The 13,772-nt window shown below is 49.6% G+C and overlaps 1 protein-coding gene across 3 annotated transcripts in view; it reads left to right on the top strand.

The window, feature by feature from the left end:
- The first annotated feature begins 6,072 nt into the window (after positions 1–6,072).
- The window catches only part of LOC138260374 (NXPE family member 1-like), a 204,884-nt gene continuing 197,184 nt past the window's right edge, over positions 6,073–13,772 (top strand). The window contains exon 1 of one of the 3 annotated variants that reach the window (XM_069208800.1): positions 6,073–6,209. The gene's annotated coding sequence lies outside the window, so the exon portion shown is untranslated. The remainder of the gene's footprint in view (positions 6,210–13,772) is intronic. The other 2 variants (XM_069208809.1, XM_069208817.1) reach the window with 2 other exon arrangements.

The following is a 13,772-nucleotide window of genomic DNA, read 5'->3' as shown; positions in this document are numbered from 1 at the left end:
GGGGTTGTCCTTGGGACTAGGGAAGGGCACCTGTGGGCCCATTCCATGGTCTAGGAACATGGAAATAGGCCAACAGGTCCCCTGAAGCCTGCCCTGACCGGAAAGGTTTTCAGTTGAACTGTAGATGAACTGTATAACCCTTACTCCAAGAGCTGATTTATGGCCCAAGCTGTGGGCTCCTTGTATTCCCCAAACCAGCAGAGATTTCTGCAGAGGCCTGTGTAAACAGAAAAACATTTAAATAAAATGAAATTTTGTACAGCCTTGAATTCACTAGAAACAAACACAAAGGCCCATATTTATACTTTTTTAGCGCTGCATGTGCGTCGTTTTTTGACGCAAAATCGGCGCAAACTTACCAAATACAATTGAATTTTGTAAGTTTGCGCCGATTTTGCATCAAACAGCGACGCAAATGCAGCGCTAAAAAAGTATAAATATGTGCCAAAGTTGCATTTCCTCTCCTTCCTCTTCACCCACCAGGTGCAATGTGAAGGCTGTTTTTCAGTTGAATAGAATGCAGGCCTCTCTCATAACTCTGGTTGGCTGTTGCCAACCAATCAATATGAAGGTGTGTCTCACACAGCTAAAAATGCGTTGGTATGACTGAGTGATGAGGAATGAGGAGTAGGGATGATGGATGAGGAGTAGGGATGATGGCTGAGGCATGAGAAGAAGGAATGATGGAATATGGAAGTAGGAATGAGAAGCAGGGATGAGGGATTAGAAGTAGGAAGGATGGAAGAGAAGTAGGGATGATGGAAAAGAAGTATGGATGAGGGATGAAAAGTAGGGATGATGGAAGAGAAGTAAGGATGATGGATGAGAAGTAGGGATGATGGATGAGAAGTAGGGATGATGGACAAGAAGTAGGGATGATGTATAATGGATGAGAAGTAGGGTTGATGGATGAGAAGTAGGGATGATGGATGAGAAGTGAGGATGAGAAGTAGGAAGGATGGATAAATAGTAGGGATGAGAGGCAGGGATAAGGCATGAGAAGTAGGGATGATGTATAATGGATGAGAAGTAGGGATGATGGATGAGAAGTAGGGATGATGTATGATGGATGAGAAGTAGGGATGATGTACGATGGGTGAGAAGTAGGGATAATGGGTGAGAAGTAGGGGTGATGGATGAGAAGTAGAGATGATGTATGATGGATGAGAAGTAGGGATAATGGATGAGAAGTAAGGTTGATGTATGATGGATGATGGATGAAAAATAGGGATGATGGATGAGAAGCACGGATGATGGATGAGAAGTAGGGATGATGTTTGATGGATGAGTAGTAGGGATGATGGATGAGAAACAGGGGTGAGAAGTAGGGATGAGTAGTGAGGGCTGAGGATGTCCTAAAATGAATGATGTATGCACGACACACCTTTGAGCACAGTCTGCACAGCACTGAAAGTGCACTGGAAAGTTTGCTAGTGTAGTACATGTATGAAAGTAGCCTCTTTCTAGCATGGTTACCCCCACTTTTGGCCTGTTTGTGAGTGTGTGTCAGTGTGTTTTACTGTGTCATTGGGATCCTCTTAACCAGGACCCCAGTGCTCATAGATAAAAACCTATATGTCAGTGTGTTTTGCCTGTCTCACTGAGATCCTGCTAGCCAGGACCCCAGTGCTCATAGTTTGTGGCCTAATATGTATGCCTGTGTAGTGCCTAACTGTGTCACTGAGGCGCTGCTAATCAGAACCTCTGTGCTCTCTCTGCTTTTACATTTGTCACTGTAGACCAGTGACTTAATTTACCAATTCCAATTGACATACTGGATCCCCCTTATAAGTCCCTAGTATATGGTACCTAGGTACACAGAGCATTGGGTTCCAGGAGATCCATATGGGCTGCAGCATTTCTTTTGCCACCTATAGGGAGCTCAGGCAATCCCTTACACAGGACTGCCATTGCAGCCTGCGTGAAATAGTGCACACACTATTTCACAGCCATTTTCACTGCACTTAAGTAACCTATAAGTCACCTATATGTCTAACCTTCACTTGCTGAAGGTGAGGTGCAACATTACTAAGTGTGAGGGCACCCTTGCACTAGCAAAGGTGCCCCCACATAGCTCAGGGCCATTTCCCCGGAGTTTGTGAGTGGAGGGACACCATTACACGCGTGCACTACATATAGGTCAATACCTATATGTAGCTTCACAATGGTAACTCCGAATATGGCCATGTAACATGTCTAAGATTATGGAATTGTCCCCCCAGTCCAAATTTGGTATTGGGGAGCCAATTCCATGCACACTGGGGGCTCCACCATGGATCCCCAGTACTGCCAAACCAGCTCTCTGAGGCTTGCACTGCAGTGACAGTTGCTGCCACCTCACAGACAGGGCTCTGCCTTCCTGGGTTCTGGGCAAAGGAAATGAGAGTGACCACTCCCCTGTCCAGCCCAGAGCTCCTACAGTGTGTCCCAGACTTCAGCCATCTTGCTTTGCAAGGCATGGGGGGCACTCTGGAGGGCTCTGAGTGACCAGTGCCAGCAGGTGACATCAGAGACCCCTCCTGATTGGTCCATACCTGATAAGGTAGCCAGTCCCACTCTCAGGGCTATTTGGGGTCTCTCCTGTGGGTTTTCTTTAGATTCTGCTTGCAAGTTTCCTTCAGGAATCCTCTGCAACAACTTCAGAATCCTCTGACCTCGGATCAACCGCAGCCTGCTCCAAGAAACACTGTAACTGCAACAAAGTGCCTACAAGAGACACTTTTTTTCAGCAACCTCAGCTCCAAATCAGCAACTGCAACAGTTTCCGTGGTGTGCATTCTCTGGGGACTCCCTGTCGTCATCCTGCACCAGAAGGACTGAAGAAATCTTCCTTGGAGTGATGGAGTCACTCCCCTGCTCCAAGCCGGTTCCTTCCAAGGCGACGACCGTTACCCTGGGACTCCTCTCACGGTGACGAGCGTGCTCCTAAGGACACAGAGGGTGGACATCATTGACATAGACTGTCCTGAGGTCCTGGTGACGCAATTTGGAGGAGGTAAGACCTTGCCTTCCCCAAGAACAACGGTACTCCTGTGTTTTGTGTCTTCTTCGCCTCCTGAGGCCTCTGTGTACTCATTGCAAAATTCCTTTATGCACAGCCTGGCCCCAGCCCCCAGCACTCCACCCTGTGACGCTCAACTCGCTGAGTTGTTCTCTGGCAGCGTGGGATTTTCTTTTGTTGTGCTGTATCACTCATGTTTTGCACCTCCTTTGAACCCGGATCCTGTGGCTTCTGGGGGTGCTGGCTGGCATCCTGAAGGCTCTCTAAAGTGCTGAGAGTCTCCTCTTCCTCCTCACAGAGAGTTGCGGCCCCCAGGTCCATCCTGGGTCCATCCAGTGCCATTTTGATGAAACACACTTTTGCCATAGCGAAGGCTTGTTGGCGCCTTCCAACACGAAATCTCATCTGCAATGACCTTCCCGCGATGGGACATCTTTTGCATCATTCAGGAACCCGCTGGCATCTTCCTAGGGTGCATTTCTGCAGTCTTCAACTAACCAGGGATTCTTCTTTTGCACCTTCTTCTGGGTTGGTAGGGGCTCCTGTCCTTCCTGGAACTTCTTTCGACTTCTGAACTTAGTCCCCTTCCTTTGCAGGTCTTCAGGTCCAATAATCCAGCAATTGTTCTGTGCAGACTTGGTTGGCTGCTGCAAAATCCCCAAAACAAGGTGTAGGGTATCCTAAGGAAACTTGCAAACCTTTACTCCTGCTTTTCTGGGCTGTGGGGTGGGTTAATTTACTTACCTTTAGTGTATTCTTACTCTCTCAGCGATTCTGCACACACTACACTTGTCTAGGGGGAAATTTGTGATTCACATTCCACTTTTTTAGTATATGGTTTGTGTTGCCCCTAGACCTATTTTCTCCCATTGCATTCTATACAATTTCCTACTGTTTGCATTGTTCTATGACTATTTACTTGTCTAATTTTGGTGTCTCGTGTATATATTGTGTATAATACTTACCTCCAGAAGGAGTATTGTCTCTAAGATATTTTTGGTACTGTGTCACCCAAATAAATACCTTTATTTTTGGTAACACTGAGTATTGTCTTTACTGTGTAACTATAAGTGGAATTGCATGAGCTTTGTCTGTCTCCTAGTTCAGCCTAAGCTGCTCTGCTATAGCTACCTCTATCAGCCTAAGCTGCTAGAACACTACTACTTCACTAACAAGGGATAACTGGGCCTGGTGCAAGGTGTAAGTACCCAAGGTACCCATGACAAACCAGGGCAGCCTCCTACAGTACATATTATTGTAATAACGTGAGGCTTGGGTGGGCGTATCACCGATGTCTATCACAAGCTTCAAGAGGTCTGCGTATCACCGAACCATATGCAGGAGGAGTTTGATATAGAGTTCAAGTCACAGTGTGTGCAACACTGAAAATGCGCTATGGATGCAGGGTGCGCGGATCTCTGTTGTGTCACCGAGTATGACCACACCCTTAGCTGGGCTTTGTCAACGAAGATGGCCCCAAAGACAGATGGCTGGGGAATGAAGAAATAGGTGCACCACTCCAAGTAATGCCACAGGAGTGTGCATGTCACCGAGGATGCACACAGGCCCAATTAAAGATGGCCGCGGCATGAGGAGTTGGGCCTCCCTCAGGCAGCGACCAGTCCAGCTGCCTCCGCAGTCTCCAGGTCCAGGACCCTTCCCGCAGCATCCTGTCCCAGTGGTGGAGGTCGCGTTGCATTGCATAGCAGTAAAGTACAAGCGAAGGCTTACAACCCAAGCAGAGCGAGGAGCATGGCTGGTGTGAGCATGGCTGGTGTGAGCATGGCTGGTGTGAGCATGGCTGGTGTGAGCATGGTGGCCATGGCCGCTTGTGGCTCCCTAGTCCGGCCCTTCCTTCAAGTGGAGACAGTGGACACATTCTGCAAACACCCTCGGAGGACCTCCTAGGGACGTCTCTCCGGTCACACAGTCAAGGTGTCACCAGGATCACGACGGAGGTGGAACCATGTGTCGAGTCTGTATTCGCCCTGTCGAGTGTCTGCACTGTTTGTCTTATCTTTTCTGTTTACTCTGTCAGTTAATTTCAGAGGAAGATCGATGTCTATGTTGAGCACATGGTCCTTGGTGAAAACGAAGCCAACAACAGGAGGAAGGTTCTTCACGAACAGAGAGGGCTTTTGTCGCCTCTTAGAGCCCTTCATTTCGCTGCCGTTTCTTTCTAAAAAACAAGCCACTGGCTTCTTCCCTTTTCACCTGTGTCCTTCTGTGATTCTGTGTGAGGCACCCCTCTTGACTGTGGTGAAGTGAAGTTTATTCTAGTAATCTTAACTTTCAGCGGATACTTTACTGGATTACATAGTGTAACCGTCAGCCAACATGTATGTGTTTGAAGTGCACGTGCCCCTTGGATGTCAAGTGCTGTCCCACCCCAGGCCTTCCGTGGCATCCGGTGGGCACAGACCGTCCTTCCGTGGCATCCGGTGGGCACAGACCGTCCTTCCGTGGCATCCGGTGGGCACAGACCGTCCTTCCGTGGCATCCGGTGGGCACAGATCGTCCTTCCGTGGGCATCCGGTGGGCACAGACCGTTGTACCCAGGGCTCCCTGAAGAGGAGTGATGCCCCACGCCAGGCCTTCCGTGGGCATCCGGTGGGCACAGACCGTCCTTCCGTGGCATCCGGTGGGCACAGATCGTCCTTCCGTGGCATCCGGTGGGCACAGACCGTTGTACCCAGGGCTCCCTGAAGAGGAGTGATGCCCCACGCCAGGCCTTCTGTGGGCATCCGGTGGGCACAGACCGTTGTACCCAGGGCTCCCTGAAGAGGAGTGATGCCCCACGCCAGGACTTCCGTGGGCAGCTGGTGGCAACTCAGTACAACATGATGGTTTTACTCGATTTTACTTAAAACGTTTATGGTTTAAAACGTGTATTTTCTTTGCTGGTGCCGGAAAGAATTGGCATTGTGTGTACAATGGAGTGTGTACAGTCTTGAACTGGAGGTTCACCTGGCCCCCGCCCAGACCTGCTGTCAGGTTTGCTCAACCTCCGGATCCTGCTTCTGGCGAGGCGTGGTTGGCAGCGAGAACCTGTTTTATGGGGAGCGTGACGGGACTGGCGCCCGAGAGAGCGTTTTGTGACTTCCAGGACAGTGGTGCTCATCGAAGTGCGCCGCTCTCTTGATTGGGGTTTCAGAGGAGCCATCGCAGCCTGAGCCGTGCCCTGGGTGCCCGCAGGTGCCAGCGAGCGGTAAGTGGCATGCAGGGGCGCAGCCTGGTCAGCAGAGTGAGGGTGGGGGGGACTTCAGATTCTCCAACAAGCGCTTTGCTATATAACATTAAAATACATCATAGGCCATATGTACGAACACTTTTTCCCATAGACAGAGAATAGGTAAAAACCTTTGCTACACCTGGCCCTACATGACAGGAGGGTGCATGAGAGGGGCTCAAGGGGCAGTGGAAGGGAGAGGGATGCAGGTTGGCAGGGGTACTGAGTGAGTGAAAACACCATATTTTGTAAACCACCTTTTTTTAAGACATTCAAAACACAGAGAGAGACTGTGTGTGCATTTTTGCCTGTGTGTATCTCAAAATTCCTGGTGAACTCGGATAGACACAGCTCCATAACTGAAAGCACCTGTACCCAACTATTCACCAGAAAATAAATGTACTACGGGCGTGAAAGACCCTAAGCATCTCCCCAGGAACTGTGTCCCTGGTCGCAGGAGCACCTTGTGACCAAACTCCAAGGTCTCACGGGTCTCAAGCTGGGGAGTGTTGTGGTCTGGATGAGAGTCCTCAGTGAAGTGGACACACTGCGTTGTACTCTGTGACCATCGGGCAGTCGTGAAATGAGCTCAGGATGTACTGTCGCACCGGTGTAAGCTGCAGGCAGGTTTCTGGGCACTGAGGTGACACACCCACCTTTTATTAAACACATTTTAATTGATGTTAATCACAAAGACAGATGCTTCACCCTGCTACCCCCTCTAACTCCTGAGCTGTGTTGTGGAACAGTGTTAGCGTGATGTATATAATCCAGTTGGTCCAGGGCCTGAATACCCACAGACTGCCCTCATAACAACCATTCCCTCAATCATGTATGACCCCTGGTAATAGGCAGCTTTGTCCATTTGGGGTACTAAATCCTCCATGCGTTCCTCTCCCCGAGAGATGGCAGTGCTATGGCTGCGTCTGGTTCCTGCATGCATTCTCCCAAACTCTCCCATGCGTAAGCCCCCTCTGTGGAGTCCTGGCCCCGTCTGGCGTCCGGAAATAGTACCTGGCCTTCACAATCATCTCCGTTCTCTTTGCCAGGTGGCTACACTGCACTTGAAAAGGTTTCCAATTTTGGGTGATCTCTAGCTTTGTCAGGACCATGGCTAGGTCAACAAGCCTGTTAGTAACTTTGGTTTTGGGTGGGTTTGGGAACCAGTGCAGCAGGCGTGGCCCAAGCGAACATTGGACTTCTCTCTTAGTGACATCAGTCACATAGATTGTAACCCCTTTCCAGTAGTCAGGGAAAGAGGGGCAAGACCACAACATGCAGTGGACATTTGCTCCAATTTTGCCACATCTGGGGCAAAATGCTTTTGTTGCAAAAAAGAACTTGTTAAATGTATGGTAAGGTACGCCCTATGGAGGGCTTAAAGGTTTATTAATTTAATTCAGACATTTCTTGACACCTTTGGGGTATGCTCCAGGATCTTCACAGAATCTCCCTCTGGTATTTTGGTCCCCAAGTCCCTCTCCCACTGCTACTGGGACCTGTCTAGGGGCTGCATCATGTCTGTTCTGAGGACCCTGTAGAACAAGAAACAGCCTTAAATGCTCCAGAGGACATACAGACCAGAATGCATCTCTGGCTCGTAGGTCATTTCATCAGACCCAAACCCGCCCCCCCAGTGCTTCTGCAAGGCTGCCACCACTGCTTTATGCAAAAAGAAGTTTCCCAGAGATATAGCAAACTCTTCCTGTAGGTCTGTCAATGGAATTCAACACCTCAGAAAAAATTGCCCACCCAAGTGATGCCGGCCTCCACCCACTAGGTGAGCCTACTCCAATTCCCCGTGGGTTAATACTTCCAAGATTATTAGCAGCATCTCTCGGGAATAGGGACACTAGGTGCAGGGTTTTTGCAATGCACATTTGCCAGCATTGTTTCTGTACTTAAATTCTTCTGACTCTTCTCGAGTAGGTCGCTAGACGCCCAGGACTAGGAGATACAGCTGGGGGACCTTAGGAATGAAAGGCCCTATCACTGATGGCTGGTCTTGCCTGCTCTTCAGTGTTGGACTTTTGGCCTTACGCAGGGTCATCCCCAGTCTTTTTGCCTCCTTTCTCCTGGTTTTTCTGACCTTTCGCTGTTGGCTCTAGGACTCTGAGCACTTTATCACTGCTGACCAGTACTAAAGTACAGGTGCTCTCCCATCTAAAGTTGGTATGATTGGCTTATACCTAATTGGCATATTTAATTTACCTATAAGTCCCTTGTGCAGTGGTATCTCTATACCCAGGGTCTGTAAATTAAATACTACTAGTGGGCCTGTAGCGCTGCTTGCCCCACCCACTGAAGTAGACTTTCAAACCTGTCTCAGCCCTGCTAGCGCAGAGCCTGCGAGCGCAGTTTTCTGCCACAGGGACCTGGCATCTAAACTTACTTGCCAGGCCCAGAACTCCCCTTTTTACTACATGTAAGTCACCCCTAAAGTACGCCCTAGCTAGCCCTATGGGCAGGGTGCCATGTATGTAGAAAGGCAGGACATGTGCCATATTGCATGGCCTGTCCTGGTAGTGACAAACAGCCTAACTTGGTGTCTCACGGCTGTGAGTGCTGCCTTCTCATAGGGTTGCATTAGAAATGCCCTGCCTTATGTGTAAGGGGTATTGTCTGATTTATGAGGGGTAGCGTAGGCGTGTTTGGTATGGTTGTGATGGTGATAATAAATGCTGCTTACTGGTGTGGGTGTATTTTTTATTACTATCACAGAAATGCCCCTTCTAGAAAGTGCGCATTTATCTGTGCTTATGACTCTGGTGTTTTGCAGCTTGACTGCAATCCACGTCTGGGCAGAGTGACAGTTGGGGCTTTGTGCATACTTTTCAGACAGCCTGTACACAGGGAGGGTGGAGGTGTCACCAAGGTGCGTCTGCATACTGAATAGTCTTCCTGGGCTGAGAGAAGGGAGAGGCGGGGCACACCTGCATTTGTAAAGGCAGTGCCCTGGCCTCACACAATAGGGTTGTTAACCCCCCACTGATGTTTGGAGCCTGTGCTGAAAGGAGAGAGGGGGCACTCCCAGAACCAGTTGTAACTGGCTGGAACCTCCTCTCCCTACCATTGTAAAACACTGTAAGAACTGACTATAAGTACAGGGGAATTTTCCCCACAATTTGGAGACTCTTGGAATCATCTTGGAACTGGACACCAAAGGCTGAAAGGACTCACCAGGAACCGCCATGGTCTGCTGCTGCTGTGCTGACCTGTGACCTGCCTGGTCACTGTGAAGGACTTGCCACTTGCTGCCTTTCCCTTGTGCTAGCCTGTAGCTGGGCCCTCCACCTGAGGACCTTGTCTTAAGATTCTGCTCCCCAGGGGCAGGGTGCTGTGGCCCCTGACCCCTGCATCCATTTCTTCACAAGGGGTGCTTCTCCGTGGTGCGGCTGCCATAGCGCTAATTGCAGCGCGCTTATGGAGCCTTGGGAGCTCGTAGGCTCCTTGCTGCATTGTACCCCTTTAAATAAGATCACCGCAGCGGCCCGGGAAGCTGGAAGAACACTCGCGCACCGCATCGGGTGCAGACGAGTGTCTGCTCAGGCCCCAGGAGGGGTCTGATCTTCTTGTGGCTTCACGGCAGGACCAGGGGAAGGTGCGGGAAGGTGCGGGGAGTGCCCCTTTCCCCCTGGCCTCTGCGTTAGGAGCAGGACGCTCCTTTTCTGCTGTTCGGTAAAACGGGCATTATTGTGGGCCCCCCTTGGTGGAAGGGCCAGTGGAGTCCCGGGGGGGGGGGCCCCCAGAGATCGCAAGCTCCTGGGAGGGGCCTGTCATTAAACCAGAGGGGGTGCGTGGTGCCCCCCTCCTGCCCTAAGTTGTTTTTGCTGGCTTTGGCCCCCCTCGTGAGGGCCGGTTGAGGCCCTGGGGGGCCCCCAGTAATCACGGTCCCCGGAGGGGCCTGTTTAAAAAAGAGAGGAGGTGCATGTTGCCCTCCTCTGACCCCAGTGTTCGCCTTCTAGGCACTGGAGGTGCCTTCATCCAACCAGGTACTGTTTAAAGGACCAATATAGTTGCAATCCAAAGTTCTTTCTACAGACTTTTGTTTGATTCATATATTACCTACCTGCGTTTGATGTTTTTACATATGTGTATGCAAATGTTCCTTTTATGGACATGCTTGCTAATATGTTTTTCTAACTTGCCATATGTTTTCTAATGTTCCTACTATGGGCATTTTATGATATTCTTATGACAAGTGCTGTGATGTAATAACGTGTTTTCCTGACTACTGCTTATGTTGCAGAATACTGAGTAACCTGTGTGTTATGTGTGACTACTGCTAGGTTGCAGAGTAACTAATGTGTAACGTTCTGACAACTGCTAAGGTAGCAGGATAGTACTGATATGTGATGTTTGGTCTGATAATTGCCATGTGTACAATACAGTATATTTTCATATAATCTGGTGTTGTGTTTCCTTTGTGGTGGGGATATTGCGTCACATGTATGTGTTGTGCAAACACTTTACACATTGCCTCCAGGTTAAGCCTGACTGCTCGTGCCAAGCTACCAAGGGGGTGAGCAGGGGTTATCTTGGACGTGTAACTCCCTTGCCCTGACTAGAGTGGGTAAGTTCTGCCTGGCTGAGGTGCCTACCCTAGCCAACTAGAAACCCCATTTCTAACATTCAGCCATTGAGTAAACCATTGCACTTGTGCCACTAAAGAGTAAGCCTCCAAGTAGGGAACTGCTAAGCCCCCATGTGTTACCAGTTGCTTCAGTTTTGCTAATGCTACTCTCAGGCAGCTGGATCACAGATAAAAGTAATGAGAAGTGATTCCAGATCTCTGAAGATCCCCTGTAGAATCAGCAGTGGGAGTAACACAAAGAAACAAATAAGTTGTGGGAGTGCATTCATTTTGATTACAGTAATGCGACCTGCTACAGACAAAAGCAGAGTTTTCCAGGACTCTACACTGGATCGAAGGGATTGGGCCACTGGCCCTACATTGCCATCCAGTAATTCACGAGTGTCATGATATATTTTTACTTCTGAATATTGCAAGCAAAGTGGTTCCCATATCTGGGTTCTCAGGCCCGCAGTTGGTTGTAAATCTTCGCACACTGGGAACTGCTTGCATTTTTGCCAGTTCGCCCTCAACCCCAACAGGGCACCAAAGTGATCTAATACTCCCATTGCACCATTCAGTCCCACATTAATATCTTTAAGGAACAAAAACCGGTAATCAGCATATAATGCAATATGTTGCGTAGTCTTGGACCTCAGGGCTCCCAAAAATGCCACCCCTCTCTCACGCTGCATGCCAGGGGTTCCACTGCTAAGGTGAACAGCAACGGGAACAACGGGCATCCCTGTCATGTACCCAGACCAACCTCATATACCTCAGCTATTACACCTTCCGTTTTGACTCGGGCCACAGGTCCCACATACAATAGCCTCGTTCAGCTGATAAAACCTTCCTCCAGCTTCAATTCCCAAACTACGAGGTATAGGAAATACCACTCCAAACTACCAAAGGACTTTTCAATATCTACTGAAAAGGACTGCGGTTGAGTACTTGTTATAGGAGTTATCTCTCATCAGCACAAGGAGCCACTGAATGTTAAGTGCTGTGTTTCTGTCCTGTATAAATCTTGCCTTGTCAGGATGCACTAGTTTTGTCATATATGGCTGAGGAGTTTACAGGCAACATTCAGTATTGATAGGGGCCTGTAGGATGTTTTGTCATGAGGGGGTGGCTAGGTTTTAATAGTGGGGGGACTAGTGCCATTTGTGTGGTGTTTGGCAGTTCACTCTGTCCCTGTGCTGAGTTGTGCTTCTCCACTAATTTATTGCTAGTGTCTCAGCATATGTTGTGTAAAATCCAACAGGGAGACTGTCCGTTCCAGGAACGTATCCTCTGGCCAGTATTATATTGCTCTCTAAATTAGCGCCTCCTCCTGCGTAAGTGTTGGCATGTGCAGCGGTTCCAAATAGGCATCTAAGTCACTTAGGGCTGGGGTTGCATACCCACTCATAGGAATGCATAGTAGTCTTTAAAACTGTTGTGAATGGTGTCCTTTCTATATCGTCTCCCTCCCTGGTCTGATTCTACTTCCAGTATCATAGAGCCCCTCTTTCTGTTCTGTTGCTTTTGGACCTTGTGAATATAGGTCCCCTTTAAACCTGGCCTGACATAAGATATGGTCTCTGTCATTATAATTGAGCAATTTGACCACCATAGAGTGAGCAGGTATCCTGGGCAGTGGAACTCAATGACCCCTCTCCAAGGCAAAGAACGGGGAGAGCCTCTCCGGTGCCACTTCTTCCTCAACCATTGTTTAAGGAATACAAACATATTAGACCCTTTAGACCTCTTAGGTAGCCCTATGAAGGGAATGGTATTACGTCATGCTCTATTTTCGTCATCTTTGGCCCTGTACTCTAGGGTCTTGACTCTCTTCTACATTGTCGTAAGCCTTTCTTTCACAGAGTCTGTTTATGGAGGTATCTCCAACAGGGTATGTTCTGCTGTAGTGACCCGTTCAGCTAGATGCCCCTGATCACCCTGAAGAATTCTTATATCTGCTACAACAGTGTCCATTTTTAATTCCAGGGCTTTGCAGGAGTCCATAACTGCTTGGAGTATGGCATCCAATGTGACCTCCCTCTAAGGAGCCTCCCCAATCATCCACAGTCTCACCAAACTTCTCCCTACCCCTGGGGCACACCGCAGATTGCAACATGGTGGCCCCCTCTTTCTTCTTGGATGACTTGCCCATGGTTGCGCTCCAGAGGAGGAAGACTGAGTCAAGGGTCCTGGTCCGGTCACACAGGACTCAGAAGGGGAAAGGGTAGTGCTCCAACCTGCACAACAGGAGCATCCAGGAGCTTCACCCATCCCTGCAGGCACACACTCCTCAGATTTCACCTTCAGTTTACTGCAGGGGAAGCAGTCCCATCCAAACTCCGTGACCACAGGCCTGCCACGAGTCCACTCTGCCACACTAAGCACCCTTTCTGCCACCTTCACTGCACCTCTCTGGCAAAGTCCAAATGTACTCACCAGCCCCATCCAGGGGACATTTCAGCAACGGGCCAAAGCTCTCCTCTCCATGGTCGACAGTCACTCTCTCCTAGGGCCCACAGGGGCTGCCATGGGCCCACTCTAATGTGACAGTGCACAAGTTTTTAGCAGGATTACAAGGTGGTCTTTGTGTGCCTGAGAGCACAGCTCCATGCTGCACGCTCCTCAGTAGGTCACCCTGAGGGGTTCCACCTCCGGTTCTGACTCAGCACTCGCAGGGAAGCACCTTGCTGCATGAATTCTACTGCTGATCACTTCAGGGGGAGTCTGTACGGGCCCCCATATCAGACTGCGAGACACAGCCCCCCTTTGGGGAGAGTCTGGGGCCCTCCAGGTCAGGCCTGTGTCTCTCCTCCATTGCACAAGCCTGCATGGTTCAGGAGTGTTACTTTGGCACTTGCAGTGCCCGGGTCAGCCACACTGCATGGCTGCAGCCCCGCTCTCTTCCATAGATCTGGTTACCGCTCACTCCAGTCTGCCCCAGGGCATTGTAGCGGGAGAGTGGTTCA

The sequence above is a fragment of the Pleurodeles waltl genome, chromosome 2_1 (genome assembly GCF_031143425.1).
Source record: "Pleurodeles waltl isolate 20211129_DDA chromosome 2_1, aPleWal1.hap1.20221129, whole genome shotgun sequence".
Lineage (NCBI taxonomy): Eukaryota > Metazoa > Chordata > Amphibia > Caudata > Salamandridae > Pleurodeles > Pleurodeles waltl.
Note: the sequence above shows the minus strand (reverse complement) of the source record. Positions and strands in the feature narration are given on the sequence as shown.